Source organism: Chrysemys picta, chromosome 2 (genome assembly GCF_011386835.1).
Source record: "Chrysemys picta bellii isolate R12L10 chromosome 2, ASM1138683v2, whole genome shotgun sequence".
Classification (NCBI taxonomy): domain Eukaryota; kingdom Metazoa; phylum Chordata; order Testudines; family Emydidae; genus Chrysemys; species Chrysemys picta.
In genome coordinates this window covers 126156941-126175010 of record NC_088792.1, presented here as the reverse complement: position 1 = coordinate 126175010, position 18070 = coordinate 126156941, and positions in this window count along the sequence as shown.

Sequence of the window (18070 nt, the reverse complement as noted above, 5' to 3'; positions counted from 1 at the left end):
GTATATGAATGTTTATGAGATGATACAATAATCTGTAATAACAAATATTGATGGAAAGTAGGTCAAGTTGCTTTCAGTACTGAATGTTATAAACAGCTACAAGAGAACCAGACAGGGACTAAATTAGTCCTAAAAAAGGTCATGTTGATTGGTTTAGGTCCTTAAAGAAAGAGACTCTAGGAAGAATAAGGAAGACCCATCTTCTGCTTCTTAATCCTGAGGAATGTCCTGACCAGATCAGACCAGGGATAGGGACTCAGATGACATCACCACCCATATCAGCTCCAGATGAATCCCAAACACCACCTAAGATGAAATGGGATGAGAATTTAACAACAGGAACAATGACAACACCTCCAGCTCATCTCAACTAACTTCTTCCCTTTTTCCCAAAAGGACAGTTATGGCCTTTTAATAGCAGCAGCGGCAGCAACAACGACAGCTCCAGCTTATCTCAGCTAACTAACTTCTTCCCTTTTACCCCAAAGGACACTCATTACCATCTTTGATATCATCTAATAGTGTCAAACAAAGGAGGGGGGCAGTTTTATTCTAAAACTCTCTCCAGGGAAAGGGAACAAAGGATGCTGTTAAAATGAAAGTCTAACTTAGTACTTTACATTTAAAATGCTTTAAATGTTTCCTTCTTTTCTGTATCTTTAATAAAAGGTTAAAAGGATTTTTAATGGTATGTTGGCCATAGTATTAAGCAGGCTGAGGTCTCTGTATACTAAACCTCGAACCTTGCTAAACACAGTCATGGAGTTATGTTAACACCTTGCCCATATATTGCATATTAATAATTTAATCCTTTAGTGATGTGTGATATAGATCTGTGACAAAAAGAGGGACAGCTTGTGACTGGGGTGGGTCTTAGCTGAGGGTCTGTACAAGCAAACACAGCAGCCATTCTACACTCAGCTCCGACCCAACCTAAGATGTTAAAGCCTGTTACAAAGAGAGGGGGAAATCTGTTCCAAACACCAAAGTGGAAAAGAAATCAAGAGCCAGATTGTTAAAGTATTTAGGTACCGAAAGATACAGATGTCTTGTGGGATTTTCAAAAGTGCCTAGGTGTCTAACTCCCTTTGGAGCAGGGACTGGAAACTGGGTATCCCAGGACAGTGCATTAACCACTAGGATAAAGAGTTATCCTTTCTCTGACTCAGTGCCTATTTAAATAGTCCATACAAAGTGGCATAGCTTCAACAGGAGAGACTGCAAGAAACCCACCTCATAATATGATTCGGGCACTCATTGGGCAGGTAGAAAAGCTGGGTTCAAGTCCCTGCTCTAAGTTAGGCAGAGTGTGGATTTAAATCTGGGTCTCCCATGTCCTGGCTGAGCGCTCTAACCACTGGGATATTGGATATAAGGACTGGAGATATCATCTCCTCCTCATTTCTTTATGAGAAAGGGCTGACCTGGATTAGGCTCCTAATTCCAAGAGAGAGTTCATGGCTATGAATCCCAAGCAGAGATATGTACCTTCCTCTGGCCCAGAGTTAAACGCCTAAGTCCCTTGAGGGACAGGGCTTAGGCTCCAAACCTATCCTTAGTATTTCCTATGGATTAGTTTAGTGGCTTTCCACTCAGCTTTCTGACTTCTGTGAATCCCATTCTTAGGCATCTTATTCTCCACATGCATTTTATAAGGAGCCTGGGATCCTAATTTAGGGCTGAATATTCCATTAGACAGCATGGTTCTAAAATTATGTATTGCAGCTCTGAGCTCTGTGCCCTTTGTGGGTCTAGTCCTTAGATTCTAAGTGGTCTTTTTTAAACAAACATCATTGTTTTCTCAAAAACAGGTGTTTTTGCATAGATTTTGAAACATCATTTCCTGTGATGAAATTATCCTTATCTTATCTCTCAATTAATCCATTATCTCAAACATCAATCTCATTTTGGCAGAAGCTGGAGGCAGTGTACTACTAAGCAATATTTGACTTTTGATGAAATGGACAAAAGTTTGCTAATGTGAGTGAAACTGATATAGCTTTGAAAAATTCCAGTCAGGGAGAGAGAAAAGTATTAGGATTAGGGCTACGATTTTGTCACGGAAGTCACAGGGTACGTCTTCACTTTATCTGGGATCGATTTATCTGGGATCGATATATCGCGTCTCGTTAAGACGCGATATATCAATCCCCGAATGTGCTCACCGTCGACTCTGGAACTCCACCAGAGCGAGTGGCGGTAGCACAGTCGACGGGGGAGCTGCAGCCGTCGATCCCGCGCCGTCTGGACCCCAGGTAATTTGATCCAAGATACTTCGACTTCAGCTATGCTATTCGCATAGCTGAAGTTGCGTATCTTGGATTGATCCCCCCCCAGTGTAGACCAGCCCACAGAATCCGTGACCTCCATGACTTGAGACCCCAGCACCAGAGCTCCCAGAGACAGAGGGAGGCAGGGGTGCCCCACAGGGAGCTCCCAGCCAAGGCGGAGGCAGGGTTACCTGGTGTTCTGAGGTGGCGGAGAGACTCCAAACTCCCTGCTGCTGTGGGCAGTGGGGCTCCCAGGAAGTCCCCGCTGCTGCGGGCAGCAGGGGCACCTCAGAGCATGGCACCACCGCGGGCAACCGGGGTGCCCCAGAGCTCAAAGCCCCAAGATTGGAGCTACCGCAGACGGTGAGGCGATCCTGCACCTCCGAGCCAGGCCCCCTGGGTTGATGTGGGGAGTCTGCAGGCTCCCCACTTTATCATGCATATTTTTAATAAAAGTCACAGGCTTCCATGAATTTTTCTTTATTGCCATGACCTCTCTGTGACTTTGCCTAAAAATATGCATGACAGAATCTTAGCCTTAATTAGGATACCTGCAAGTTCCTTTAAATTGCAAGGAACTTTTTTTTTACCTTTCCAGCTAACTGTGACTAAAGGAAAAGGGCCTTCCTATATTGGCACAAAACAAACTTATTTTTTTCCCTTATAAACCTTCCACCGGAACTGGAGTGGATCAGGAGGCCATGCCTTGCAACTTTTAACTTTTGGAGGGGCAGTGGGTGGTGTTGCCCCTTGTCATAAATATAGAGGGAAGAGTAGCATAAAATCCCCCTTTGGCAGCTGTACTGAATCACCTTACTTGTAAGGGTTAAGCAGTTCAAATAACCTAGTTGGCACCTGACCAGAAGGACCAATGACGAAAGAAGATACTTTCAGATCTGGGGGAAGAGGATTTGCTTGTTGTTCTCTTTTGTTGTTCCCCCTCCCGACGGAGGGGGAAGCCAAGCAGGCACAATATCTCCTGAAAATATACCTGGAATAAGCCATCTAAAACCACAGAAATTGTAAGTAGGGCAAGAAAATGCTTTAGATTATCTTTTGTTTGGGCTTGTGAATTTTCCTATGCTACAAAGGTAGTTTTATTCCTATTTTTGTAACTGTGAAGCTGAGCTCAGAGGGGAATCCTCTGTGTTTTAAATCTTTTTATTACCCTGTAAAGTTACCTTCCATCCTAATTTGCAGGTGTGATTCTTTTATTTATTTTTCTTTATAAATAAAGTTCTTTTTTTAAGAACCTGAATGATTTCAGTGTCCTAATGACAAAGGGTCTGGTCTGTGCTTACATTGCTAAGACAATTAGTTGGTAGTTTATTCTCAAGCCTCCCCAGGAAAGGGGGTGAAGGGGCTTCGGGGATATTTTGGGGGGATAGGGATTCTAAGTAACCCTTCCTTGAATTTTTGTGTAAATTACTTGGTGGTGGTAGCAATACCATCCAAGAACAAGGAAAGGTGATCCTGACAGGATAATGAATGAAGATACTTTGTTCGAACCAACAAGTCCAAGAAGTAGAGTGGTAACTAACCATGTCAGGAGAGTAATATACAACTTGTTTGTACCAGTGTATAAAACAGAAATCATAGGAGAAGCATGTCTGTCTGACCCAGGGGGCAGTGGAAAGTCCCGCTGCTGACTGAGTTTGTTCATTGTAATGGGCATACACGTGTTAGTGTACTTGTAGTACATATAGGGCACTAGGACCCTGCTCTGTTGACCATAAACCTGGCCCAGCGCCTTTGCCACCGAACCGAGCCTGTGGTCTTTCTGGGAAGTGCTATCAAGGTCTGATGAGCTGGCTGTCTGCAGAGCTGGTACAGCATACAGAGAGAACACACATGCATACCAAACTAACACCTTCTTCGTGTCTCATCTTCCCTATCAACACCACCATTGTCGCTGTTAGTCAGGCACCTAGAAAAGTATCACAGATATTCATGTAAACATGTACACTCTTTTTGAAAGGTAATGTGCTTTGGGGACATATTCAATCATGGACCAAAAACAATACTATGAGGGTTAGGTGATCAACCACACTGTGAGAAATCCATAGGATTAATTATAAGACTTTAATTTTGGACAATGAACACATTTGTAAAAATCTAATTTTGTTTTCATTACCAGGAAAAAGAATATTCATTGATTAATTTTTTTTGCTGTTTACTGAAAGGTGAGATTTTCAAAGGTACCATCTCCCACTGAAATTCAGTAGGCATTGGGCTACCTTACTCCCCTGAAAATCCCACCACTAGTTGCTAGCCTACTGCTAATCATTATCTGTCAGGTAATTGACCCCACTTGTCTCCTGCATCAAGCAGTTCTATCTATGCTAATCCACTCTATGACTCTATAGAATCATGTACAGACTAGAGTTGGAAAGGATGTGACTCACTGAAGAAACCAAAACATCCACTCCATGACAAACTCCAATACAGTTTTTCAACAGAAGCGCCTGCTTTGAACATGCCTTTTTCCAGCCCATTTCAGCTTTTTAAAATAATTTTGTTTTGGCAATTACATGAAATAATATTTAATATTATAATATCCCACCCCATATTACTCTCTTGCCAATTCAATTCATTTATAACAACACAATTCAGCTTCCTCAGTATTTTCTCTGGACTCCAGGGTGATTACTGAGGAACCCAGGGAGATGGGTATCAGATGCTGCCTCCTCGGCCACCCTGGAACCTGCATGGCACATAATAATAAGCAAAAAAATTCCTCCAACGGAAGCCCACTCCCAACCCGTGCCAACTGCAAAAAAAGCCAGCATCCTCCCCTGGCCTATTATACCCACCGCCTATGACTTTACATATTATATGTGCCTGACGAGTGGCAAACACAAAGTGTCATGTAACTGTTGTATAAGAGAATTAAATGCTCTTCCTAGTTAGGCCTCAAAAATGCAAAGAGAACCATGTACGCAGACCCCTGTGCCAAGTCCCACTGGGGTGAATGCGGGGGGGGGTGAATGCGGCTGTATGTGAGCACAGAAGTATACCTGTGGAGCTCTCTTTGTTGGTTTGATCCACGCCTTAGAAGAAAGGGAAAATCTGCACTTTTCAATCTTTACTATTGTAAATCAGGAGTCACTCTATTGAATTTAATGGAGTTAAATTAGTATAAAACCAGTTTCAGAGTAGCAGCCGTGTTAGTCAGTGCCACAAGTACTCCTGTTCTTTTTATAAAACCAGTGTAAGTAAGACCAGAATCAGGGCCAGTAGCTTTTTGTCTCTTGTGATTTTTGCAATATATTTTAGCTAGTTACAGTAGACTTTAGCTGAATTAGGACACACGGCTGGGGTAATGACTGGAAGGACTTTCAGTCATTACCCCAGCCATATGTCCTAATTCATTTGTTCTTGGTAACTTACTATCCATCAGAGTTTATTCATTCCATAAGAAAAACTACAGTAATAGTATAGCTGTTCGATGTATTCAATTATAGAAACTTTATGGAAATGAAGCAACCGAATGAGCAAGAAAATTCAGCAAAAGTAACTTCATTTCTATAAAGTTTCTATATTTGAACAAAATTAATGTAGTAAAATGTTTACAAAACCATGAAAAATATATAAACCAAAACAATATATTGATTTTCTGTTCTACTGCTCGGTTGCTGGATAATCAAATATAGCATTAGTTAATGGTGTACTGTGCTTTTTGCAATCCTGATATCATTTGTGAAAAGAAAATATGTACTTTTTAAAATGTTCATTTGTATATTGGATGACGTAGAGAGTGCAGAATACATTGGATGTGGTCTGATGGGCCCATTTAAAGAAGAAACACATTTAAAACCTTGTACCTACATGTTGGGTTTACATAAAAGGAATTGTTAGATATTCATATTCCTTTAAAAGAAACATTATAATCCTTTCATGTTGAATTACATAATATGTAAGTCTTTTATTATTGGTAACCAGTACTGTACTGTAAAAGGATGCAAGGCCCCAATCTTGCTCCTACTGAAGTCAATGGGAGTTTTGAAATTGACTTTACTGGGAAAAGAATCAGGACTATGACCTAAAACATGCTAATTTCTTACTAATCTTTATTCAAATGAAAAGCTGCTGTCTCTGGCAATTGCTCCATAAAGAAAAAAATGCTGTTCTTTTATGTTATTACTGGCTTTTCAATTCTTACATTTGTCATTGATATATGTGGTATGAAAGTAAAAAATGCATACATAGCATAAAGGCTGAGTAAATATACATTAAGGAGAACTAACCCATCAAGTGATTTTACCCTTATCTGCATTTGCAGGTTGGTTAGATCCATCAATGTATGTACAGCCAAACTCTATAATTCCATTATAGTTGTAGCATAGGAGGAAGGAGGTGGGAGGTTTTCAGGTGATGTCATGTATTGTATAGTAAAATCCAGTGAAGTTTCACTTTCAAATATCTATTGTGGGTAGGGGCAAAGTATCTGAAGTAATTTTAAGGACATTTCCCAAATGTTTATTTAGATAAAAGATAGATAACAGTAAAACTATAAAACCTGCAGCAAGATAACTAGGTTTTATTAATGACCTGCCATGTACTGTGACCGGATAATTAAAGTTTTTCCCCCTCAAAGAAGAGAGTGGACAAATTTATTTGATAACTTGATAACCATGGGACACTGGTTGAAAACTATTGATATAATCAGAGCTTATTCGATTTGCTCACGACAGACACTCCTATCAGCTAATTTCACCTGTGAATAGTTAATTATTCCCTGAATGCATATGGTTGGGCCATTAATAAAATTTGACTATGTCATAGGTTTTCCTTTTTTTTTTTGTCATCCTTATGTGCATTTTATCTAAGGAAATCTTTGGGGTTTTTTTTGTACTGCCGAAGACAGATGTTAGTGGTATGGGTATTTCAGCAGGGCTACGTTATAGTTGGCATGCAGCATGGATCAGGAGTGCTCTTTTAGCCTGAAAAAGACTGGGCCTGGGTACATAATGAAATCACTGAAGCAGGAATGATAATGGAGTGCTTAACCATTTCACATTTTCAAGCCATGCTTAGGGAATTTGCTTCCAACTAAACAAAAGCAAGGAAATCTATGTTGGATTTGGGCAAGCTTATGGTGTTTTTACATGTGTTTGCTGTTTTTATCTTGTTTTCTTTAAGTTTCTTTCTTAGTGCGTTTCCCCCGCCCCCCATCATTTACTCGGTTGAGGGGAAGATGGGTATCAGAAAGCAGAGTCTCTTCTCTCAGCCACCTTACTGTAATCAAGTGAATATTGTATGCTGAGAGAATTAGTTTTCATCTCCCAAAGGCTTCTCAGGAATCAGTGAGGACCAATTTGCCATTTCCTTCATTTTGGGCAATTGTTCTTCAACTTTCCCCCCACAATTGAAATCCCATTTTCAGTCCCTTTTAGGAATATATATGATTGCATTTCCCTGCTAGGACAGCTAATGGTTTTCTACAGTGCCCCACTAAGGATGGCTACTGGAAGCCTAAGGACCTTACTGAAATTCTCTGCAGTATTTAATGCCTGAACTGGCCTAGGAGGATTTTTTTAACAAAAGGAAGAGTCTTTCCCCTACAAAACAAAATCACTTACTCTACTTCTGGCAGAATTGTGGAAAGTTCACAACACATGAACTTTGTCACTTTATAGAACCTATTAACTGTATTTGAAATTAAAAATTTCAATTGAAATTGGACTTTTAATCACCCTTCCGACAGTTACATCATTGTTATTATGAAACCAGCAATATAGGAGATCAATTATTAGTGGCAACCCTATGTGCATAGACTCCATAGACAATGGATTTGATATGCTTCCTGTTTCATTAGCAATAAGAGATGCAGCACGTACAGCTCTTTGGGGAAAGGCGTGTCCTTTATTGTATGTCTGTACTGTGACTGGCAGAATGGGCCAAATCTGGTAGAGATTTTAGGTACTGTTGCAATATAAATAATAATGATTTGAGCTAGTAGAAATATTTGACATAATTTTTGTCAAAAATACAGTTTCATTTAAATGTAAATGTTTTGAAAAAACAGTTACATTCTGACAATTTTTGATGGAAAAATGAAAAAAAATAATTTCAATAGAATGCCAAGTGAAATTTATTAAATGTTTTTGGATATTTTTCTATATTTTCAAATATATTGGTTTCAATTACAACACAGAATACAAAGTGTACAGTGCTCACTTTATATTATAATTTTTATTACAAATATTGCACTCTAAAAATGATAAACAAAAGAAATAGTATTTTTCAATTCACCTCATACAAGTACTGTAGTTCAATCTCTTTATGGTGAAAGTGCAACTTACAAATGTAGATTTTTTTGTTACATAACTCAAAAACAAAACAATGTAAAACTTTAGAGCCTACAAATCCACTCAGTCCTACTTCTTGTTCAGCCAGTCACTAAGAGAAACAAGTTTGTTTACATTTATAGGAGATAATGCTGCCTACCTCTTATTTACAATGTCACCAGAAACTGAGAACAGGCATTCCCATGGCCAGATGTGCTAAAGATTCATACTTCATGCCTTTTCATACTTCAGCCACCATTCCAAAGGACATGCTTCCATGCTGATCATGCTCATTAAAAAAATAATGTGTTAATTAAATTTCTGACTGAACTCCTTGGGGGAGAATTGTATGTCTCCTCTGTGTTACCTGCATTCTGCCATATATTTCATGTTATAGCAATCTCAGATTACGACCCATGTTGGTTGTTTTAAGAAGACTTTCACTGCAGGTTTGACAAAATGCAAAGAAGGTACTAAGGTGAAATTTCTAAAGATAGCTAAAGCACTCAACTCAAGGTTTAAGGATCTGAAGTGCCTTCCAAAATCTGAGAGGGACAAGGTGTGGAGCATGCTTTCAGAAGTCTTTAAAGAGCATCACCCTGTTGCGGAATCTACAGGACCTGAACTACCAAAAAAAAAAATCAACTTTCTGCTGGTGGCAAAAATAAATATAAACTCAGCACTGTGCACTTTGTATTCTGTGTTGTAACTGAAATAAATATATTTGAAAATGTAAAAAACATCCAAAAATATTTAAATAAATGGTATTCATAGATTCATAGATTCTAGGACTGGAAGGGCCCTCGAGAGGTCATCGAGTCCAGTCCCCTGCCCTCATGGCAGGACCAAATACCATCTAGACCATCCCTGATAGACATTTATCTAACCTACTCTTAAATATCTCAAGAGATGGAGATTCCACAACCTCCCTAGGCAATTTATTCCAGTGTTTAACCACCCTGACAGTTAGGAACTTTTTCCTAATGTCCAACCTAGACCTCCCTTGCTGCAGTTTAAACCCATTGCTTCTGGTTCTATCCTTAGAGGCTAAGGTGAACAAGTTTTCTCCCTCCTCCTTATGACACCCTTTTAAATACCTGAAAACTGCTATCATGTCCCCTCTCAGTCTTCTCTTTTCCAAACTAAACAAACCCAATTCTTTCAGCCTTCCTTCATAGGTCATGTTCTCAAGACCTTTAATCATTCTTGTTGCTCTTCTCTGGACCCTTTCCAATTTCTCCACATCTTTTTTAAAATGCGGTGCCCAGAACTGGACACAGTACTCCAGCTGAGGCCTAACCAGAGCAGAGTAGAGCGGAAGAATGACTTCTCGTGTCTTGCTCACAACACACCTGTTAATACATCCCAGAATCATGTTTGCTTTTTTTGCAACAGCATCACACTGTTGACTCATATTTAGCTTGTGGTCCACTATAACCCCTAGATCCCTTTCTGCCGTACTCCTTCCTAGACAGTCTCTTCCCATTCTGTATGTGTGAAACTGATTTTTCCTTCCTAAGTGGAGCACTTTGCATTTGTCTTTGTTAAACTTCATCCTGTTTACCTCAGCCCATTTCTCCAATTTGTCCAGATCATTTTGAATTATGACCCTGTCCTCCAAAGCAGTTGCAATCCCTCCCAGTTTGGTATCATCCGCAAACTTAATAAGCGTACTTTCTATGCCAATATCTAAGTCGTTGATGAAGATATTGAACAGCGCCGGTCCCAAAACAGACCCCTGCGGTACCCCACTCATTATGCCTTTCCAGCAGGATTGGGAACCATTAATAACAACTCTCTGAGTACGGTTATCCAGCCAGTTATGCACCCACCTTATAGTAGCCCCATCTAAATTGTATTTGCCTAGTTTATCGATAAGAATATCATGCGAGACCATATCAAATGCCTTACTAAAGTCTAGGTATACCACATCCACAGCCTCACCCTTATCCACAAGGCTCGTTATCCTATCAAAGAAAGCTATCAGATTGGTTTGACATGATTTGTTCTTCACAAATCCATGCTGGCTGTTCCCTATCACCTTACCACCTTCCAAGTGTTTGCAGATGATTTCCTTAATTACTTGCTCCATTATCTTCCCTGGCACAGAAGTTAAACTAACTGGTCTGTAGTTTCCTGGGTTGTTTTTATTTCCCTTTTTATAGATGGGCACTATATTTGCCCTTTTCCAGTCTTCTGGAATCTCTCCCGTCTCCCATGATTTTCCAAAGATAATAGCTAGAGGCTCAGATACCTCCTCTATTAGCTCCTTGAGTATTCTAGGATGCATTTCATCAGGCCCTGGTGACTTGCAGGCATCTAACTTCTCTAAGTGATTTTTAACTTGTTCTTTTTTTATTTTATCTTCTAAACCTACCCCCTTCCCATTAGCATTCACTATGTTAGGCATTCCTTCAGACTTCTCGGTGAAGACCGAAACAAAGAAGTCATTAAGCATCTCTGCCATTTCCAAGTTTCCTGTTACTGTTTCTCCCTCTTCACTAAGCAGTGGGCCTACCCTGTCTTTGGTCTTCCTCTTGCTTCTAATGTATTGATAAAAATGTATTCTATTATTGTTTAACAGCATGATTAATCACACAATTAATTGTGATTAATTTTTTAAACGTTTGACAGCCCTAAAAATTTGTTTCATTTTGGTTTTCAAAAATCAATATTAAATGAGAAGTTTTGTTTCATTTTTAATATTTTTGTAAAATAAATCTGAATTTTCTGTGTGTCTTTTATTCCAGTGTAGACATACGCTAACAGGGTCTAACCCACAGTAGTTTTCCATTAACACACCTTTTGAATAATTAGATTGATTTCCTAGGGTGGCCAGAAACAAAAATGGGTGATTACACTTGGTCAAATTTACAATAACAATGAAGGTCAAAACAGTTCCTAATCCTGCTCCTTAAGACAGTCTAGTACAGAGATATAAAAGTAAGAGCTTTATAATCTCTCAACACCATCCTGCCTGCAGGCTGCTGCCATGTATCCTCTAGCTGTGGTTGTATCCTCCCCAGCAGTATGCCTCTGCCAAGCTATCAGACTTTCAGTCTCAACTCTCAGGCTGCCTGTTGCAGTACTGTTATCACTGGGCATTCAAAAGTCATGGGTCAGGCCCCTTAAAATTATAAAATTGGCTTTTAAATCATGAGATTTTATTTTTTTATTATTTTATTTTTTAATTTGCCTTTTGTTTTTTTAAACTTTAGTTTAGGGTATACTTAGCTAATATCCTCAAGCTATGCTCCACAACAACCATGAGAGGTAGAGACTTTTAAAAAAAGTGAAAGCTGAGATTCTCACATAATTACATGCCTGTTGGATCAGGAGCTTTGATAAAAACACCAAATATCACAAAACACATGATAAAATGACTAGAGTTGTCAGTGTTTCCTTTGTACTCTGCTCCCAGCCTGCTGCTTCCTGTAGGAGGGTGACATAAACACAAACACCTGTGCCTTATGAAGTAACTACAGAACTCTCTGACCAGGAAGTCCCACTCTTTAGTAAGCTACCCCTGAAACACATCCTGGTCCTCTCTGCTATCTGTGGGACCTAGAACTCTATAACCACTCAACATCTCCCTTTCTTTGTAATAAAAAAAATTAAAACTTAAATTATAAATGAACATATATATATATATATATATATATATATATGTTATATATACACACACACAAGAATTCAAAATAAAATTCAAATTCCATAAAAGTATTTACACTACTAAGTTTCTTTATCAATTCCATTTAAATAGTCCTTAACAGTATTCTAAATATCAAGTCTTTGAGTGGGTCTGATCAGTTTTCTGGATTGTGTTCTCACATTGGTTGAGTTTGCATATGGAGTTCCCTGTGGTGGGGCTTGCTTCCTGACAGAGTACCTGCAGATCCCAGATCCTCTCTTTTGTTGTGTTGTGAAATATTGAAGGTAAACCCGATTCTTCTGGAGAAGTCCTTTTGAAGTCTCCACTAGGTAGAATCTAGAAGTTTCTGCCAAGTTCAGACCCAGGGCAAAAAAACTAACTTGTTTTAAGACTAAGATTGTTACATTTATGAAGGGTAAAGTATGATGAAATTCCTACAATGTCATATGGCCCATCTGTGACTGCTATTAGTAAATACATCCAACAGCCAGAGATGGGACACTAGATAGTGAGGACTCTGAGGCCTGGTCTACACTAACCCCCCAATTCAAACTGAGGTACGCAACTTCAGCTACGTGAATAACGTAGCTGAAGTCGACGTACCTTAGTTCGAACTTACTGCGGTCCAGACGCAGCAGGCAGGCTCCCCCGTCGACTCCGCGTACTCCTCATGCCGAGCAGGATTACCGGAGTCGACGGGGAGCACTTCTGGGTTCGATTTATCGCGTCCAGACAAGACGTGATAAATCGAACCCAGAAGTTCGATTGCCTGCCGCCGAACCAGCGCGTAAGTATAGACAAGCCCTGAGTTAATACAGAGATTTCTTTCCCAGGTGTCTCTCTAGGGCAGTGGTTCTTAACCTTTACTGCAGCCTGCACTCCTTTGGTTCTCAAAATATGTTCTCGCAGCCTTTATCAAAAATCGTTGAAGTAGGTCAGTTCTTTAAACCTAGATATATTTTTTGTTTGTATATTATAGTAATCATTAAAAAATGCATAATGTTAATAAAGACATAGGTTTGATGAAACAAAGTAGTTGTACTTATGTGCCTGTGCTTAATTTGTGTTTTGGATGATTTACCTTCTAAAAAAATCTGGCATGTGTCGCACCCCCAGAAATGGTATCTCGCACCCCCAGGGTGTGTGTGCGCACCCCAGGTTAAGAACCACTGCTCTAGGGAGACACTGGTTTCTGGATGACCTGTGAAGTCTGTGTAAGTATAGTCAAGTCAACATATCTGGAGAAGTATTGACTACACTAATGTGTGTGTCTCCTTTCCAGAAAAAAAAAAAACAACTGCTGCTACCCTCTGTCGAGGTCTGTCCGGCAGCTTTGCAAAGAATAATGGTTCTGGTGATTTTTTTTTCCTTGTTACATACCTCACAGCCCTCTACTAAGGGCTTCTCATACTGGGCCATCTTACAGATTGTTGTGGTCATGCCCTGCACTTGTTTATAACTTGGTGTCCTTCATGGATTTTGGAGAGCATCTCTTTCTGATGTACCGTAGGGCTAAGAATGCACCATCCCTTCAGAACCAGTCTATTGGCCATGTGAAGGTCATTTTGGCCCTGGCAATATGGTAGCAGGTCTGCTGGAAGTTAACTGCTTTGACCTCAACATCTTTGGCAGTGTTGAGTGGGTTTCTGGCAAGTCTCATCCTTTTAGTTGTTCATCTCTAATTTGGTGAAGTCAATTGGCAGATGTCAGAGCAAGGTCAATGTAGGACTTTGACATCTTTCTTTAAAGGCTTTCCTTCTTCCATTGGTGACTGCTTAATAGAGACTCTAGATAGAGTGTCTAGTGCTACAAGTGCTTTCCCTGGTATGTGATCAATGTTGATAGAAATCACATCAATCATAGTCAAAATGTTTGAATCCTAGATGGAAGGTCATCCAGTGGTTTTGAACCAAATAATGTCACTAAGGGCTTAAGGTCTGTTTCAGTGTTAAAATCTAAATTGGCCTTCACAACACCCTCTGGCAAGGTGCGTGAAAAAATACTTTCTTGTGTTTGTTTTAAACCTGCTACCTATTAATTTCATTTGGTGGCCCCTTGTTTTTGTATTATGAGAAGGAGTAAATAACACTTCCTTATTTACTTTCTCTATACCACTCATGATTTTATAGACCTCTATCATATCCCCCCTTAGTTGCCTCTTTTGCAAGCTGAAAAGTCCCAGTCTTATTAATCTCTCCTCATACGGAAGCCGTTCTATACCCAAATCATTTTTGTTGCCGTTTTCTGAACCTTTTCCAATTCCAATATATCTTTTTTGAGATGGGGCGACCACATCTGTACGCAGTATTCAAGGTGTGGGCGTACCATGGATTTATATAGAGGCAATATGATATTTTCTGTCTTCTTATTTATCCCTTTCTTGATGATTCCCAACATTCTGTTCGCTTTTTTGACTGCTGCTGTACATTGAGTGGATGATTTCAGAGAACTATGTTTCCACAATCTCCATCCCATACCTCTTTTCTGGGTTGACTGGCATCATTTTTGAACTGATGTCAGCCACCATGGATCCAGCAATGCTCCGTGCTGATATGGTGACAAGTGCAAATACTCACAGGCAGATTGAGCTATATTACAGCACTCAGAGCCAGACAAATTTAGCTTTGGACTTTGCCCTCACACCACTGAGCAGATGATGAGGGAGCAGAAAACCATTCTAACCATTCTATGGAAGCAGCAGCAGCAACTTTTGCAGCAAGAGGATATTCTGCAGCAGAGGCAGTAGGACAAAGTGGAAGGACACAAGTACTCTGAGCTGTTGGAATAAGGGGACCAATTCCAAGATCACCTACACAGCATTGAGCACTGTTTCTGGGCTTGGGAAACCAGCACTGGTTGGTGCAAGAGGATCATTCTGCAGATCTGGGATCACCAGCAGTGGCAAGAGAACTTCAGAATTGTGAGGGCTATGTTTTTGGAGATCCGTGCAGAATTCACCACAGAGTTTCAGTGACAGTGTACCAACATGTGGTAACCCATACTCATGGAGAAACGGGTCACCATTGCCATCTGAGAACATTACCAGTCTGTAGCCAACCAATTTGGCATGGGGAGATCAGCTGCTGGGGCCATTTCAGGCAGGTCTGCTATGCCAGTGATAAGGTGCTGTGTAATTGAGTCATGAAACTGGGTAATGGTCAGGAGATTGTTGATGGCTTTACGTGCATGGGGTTCCCAAACTATACTGGGGACATGTGCCTATCATTTTCCCCAACTTGCCTGAGTGCAGAATTTATAATCAGAAAGGGTTATTTCTCCATGGTGCTCCAAGGACTGGTGGACAGGTTTACTGACAGAAATGCAGCGTGGTCTGGGCAGGTCCAAGAAGCTAGGGTCTTTTGGAACTCAGTACTATTAAATTAATGGAGAATGGATGGTTTGTCCCCAGGAGCACTGTGTACATTAATGTGGAAGTGGGTCCAATTATTCTGGAAGACTTGACGTATCCCCTGATGCTCTGGCTAATTAAACTACACACAGACCACTTGGACAGAAGGAAGGAACATTTAACTATTGTCTGAGAAGTTGCAGAAAGATAGTTGAGTATGGTCATTTGAAATGCATATGGTGATGTTTATGGAATAGGTTGGAAGCAGCAGAAAAAAATGTTCCAATCACTATAACTGCATATTGTTTATTGCACAATATTTGTGAAAGCAAGGGGCCTTACCAAAGGATGGGAGGCTGAAGTGCAGTGGCTTGCTCATAGGTTTGAGTATCCAGGAAGCCATCCCACAGAGAACTCAAATACCCAGTAGAATGCTTTGGGGAATACCTACCAGTTGCATTTTGAGTCACATGCCTGAACATGTTAATCCGAGAGGGGCGGTGTGTTGGGATGCAGACATTATGAGCACTGGGGTATTGTAGGTGGGTGGCTGAAGTTTAGCATTTCCTATGTGCTTTTGTAAAACCCTATTAATTATTTCAGCTTTATTTAAAGGATTATCAGTGTTAAATGCAATGATGACCCATAATGGATGTATTGTAAATGGTTTTATTATGAAGCAACAATTAAAAAAATAGAGATTTAATAAAAGCAACAGAAAAATGTTCTAGTTGGAAATACATTTAGCAAACCAATCTTCTTAAATAACCATCAATGCAATAACCTTTTTATTACTGCAACAGTGTAAACTAAACTCCAAGTCCAACAGTAACAACAGGCCAAGTACAACCAAATGGGTGTGGAGGGGAGTTAAAGGTGAGTTAAATGCCTTGCATCTGGCTCTTCTTGTCTGCTTGGGTTCTGGGCTTGAGTGCCTTGGCTCAAAATTTTCAGGGGCATTACAGGGCTCAAAAGAGCTGGACTTCTAGGGGCAACCGTTTTGGTGCAAGGTGAATGGGAGCCATAAGAACATAAAAACAGCCATACTGGGTCATAGCAAAGGTCCATCTAGTCCAGTATCCTGTCTTCCAACAGTGGCCATTTACAGGTGCCCAAGAGGGAATGAACAGAACAGGTAATCATCAAGTGATCCATCCCCTGTCACCCATTCCCAGCTTCTGGCCAACAGAGACTAGGGACACCATCCCTGCCCATCCTGGCTAATAGCCATTGATGGACCTATCCTCCATGAATTTATCTAGTTCTTTTTTGAAACCTGTTATAGTCTTGGCCTTCACAACATCTTCTGGCAAGGAGTTCCACAGGTTGACAGTGCGTTGTATGAAGAAAGACTTCCTTTTGTTTGTTTCAAACCTGCTGCCTATTAATTTTATTTGGTGACCCCTAGTTCTTGTGTTATTAGAAGGAGTAAATAACACTTCCTTATTTATTTTCTCCACACGAGTCATGATTTTATAGACCTCAATCATATCCCTCCTTAGTCATCTCTTTTCCAAGCTGAAAAGACCCAGTCTTATTAATCTCTCCTCATACGGAAGCCATTCCATACCCCTAATTATTTTTGTTGCCCTTTTCTGAACCTTTTCCAATTCCAATATATCTTTTTTGAGATGGGGCGACCACATCTGCACACAGTATTCAAGATGTGGCCATACCATGGATTTATATAGAGGCAATATGATATTTTCTGTCTTCTTATCTATCCCTTTCTTAATGTTTCCCAACATTCTGTTTGCCTTTTTGACTGCCGTTGCACATTGAGTGGATGTTTTCAGAGAACTATTCACAATGACTCCAAGATCTCTTTCTTGAGTGGTAACAGCTAATTTAGACCCCATCATTTTATATGTATAGTTGGGATTATGTTTTCCAATGTGCATCATTTCGCATTCATCAACATTGAATCAACTAGGAATGTTGCTGTAGGTATGTGGAATTTAGGAGTTGCTGCTGGTCCCAGTAGTCAGCATTGTCCAGGGGCTGAAGGACATGACAGGGTCCCACATTACAGAACTGCAGGGCCTCCTGGCATAGCAGGAGTATATTTTGTAAGAGGGCATCTCCTGTCTATTTCCATGCTTTCCTTTGTCCTGGTAATTCTATCCTTGGCCAAAGTCATGCTTTCCCTGGCCACTGCAACACCATCCTTGGACGTTGCCATGATCTCCTGGGAGTTGCATTTCTTTCTCCCTCTGAGTCCTCATGTACAGCCTCTACCTCTCAGTCAGACTGGTTTTCCTCTGTGATTCTGTCCCAAGTTCTACAAACATTTTGTCCCAAGTCTTCCTTTTTCTCCCCCTCGGGTTAACAGCCTGTCAACGGTACATAGAGGCCCTGTCTTTGATGGTCTGGTTGTTGCAGGTGCCCTGGCTGTGAGAGAAGAGGAAAAAACCCAGTCATTTATTGTTCATATCCCAGACAAGGCATGATAGCTATTTTTAGTGTGTATTTGTGATTTTTCCTCCCTGAGACTCTTCTTAGGGGAACC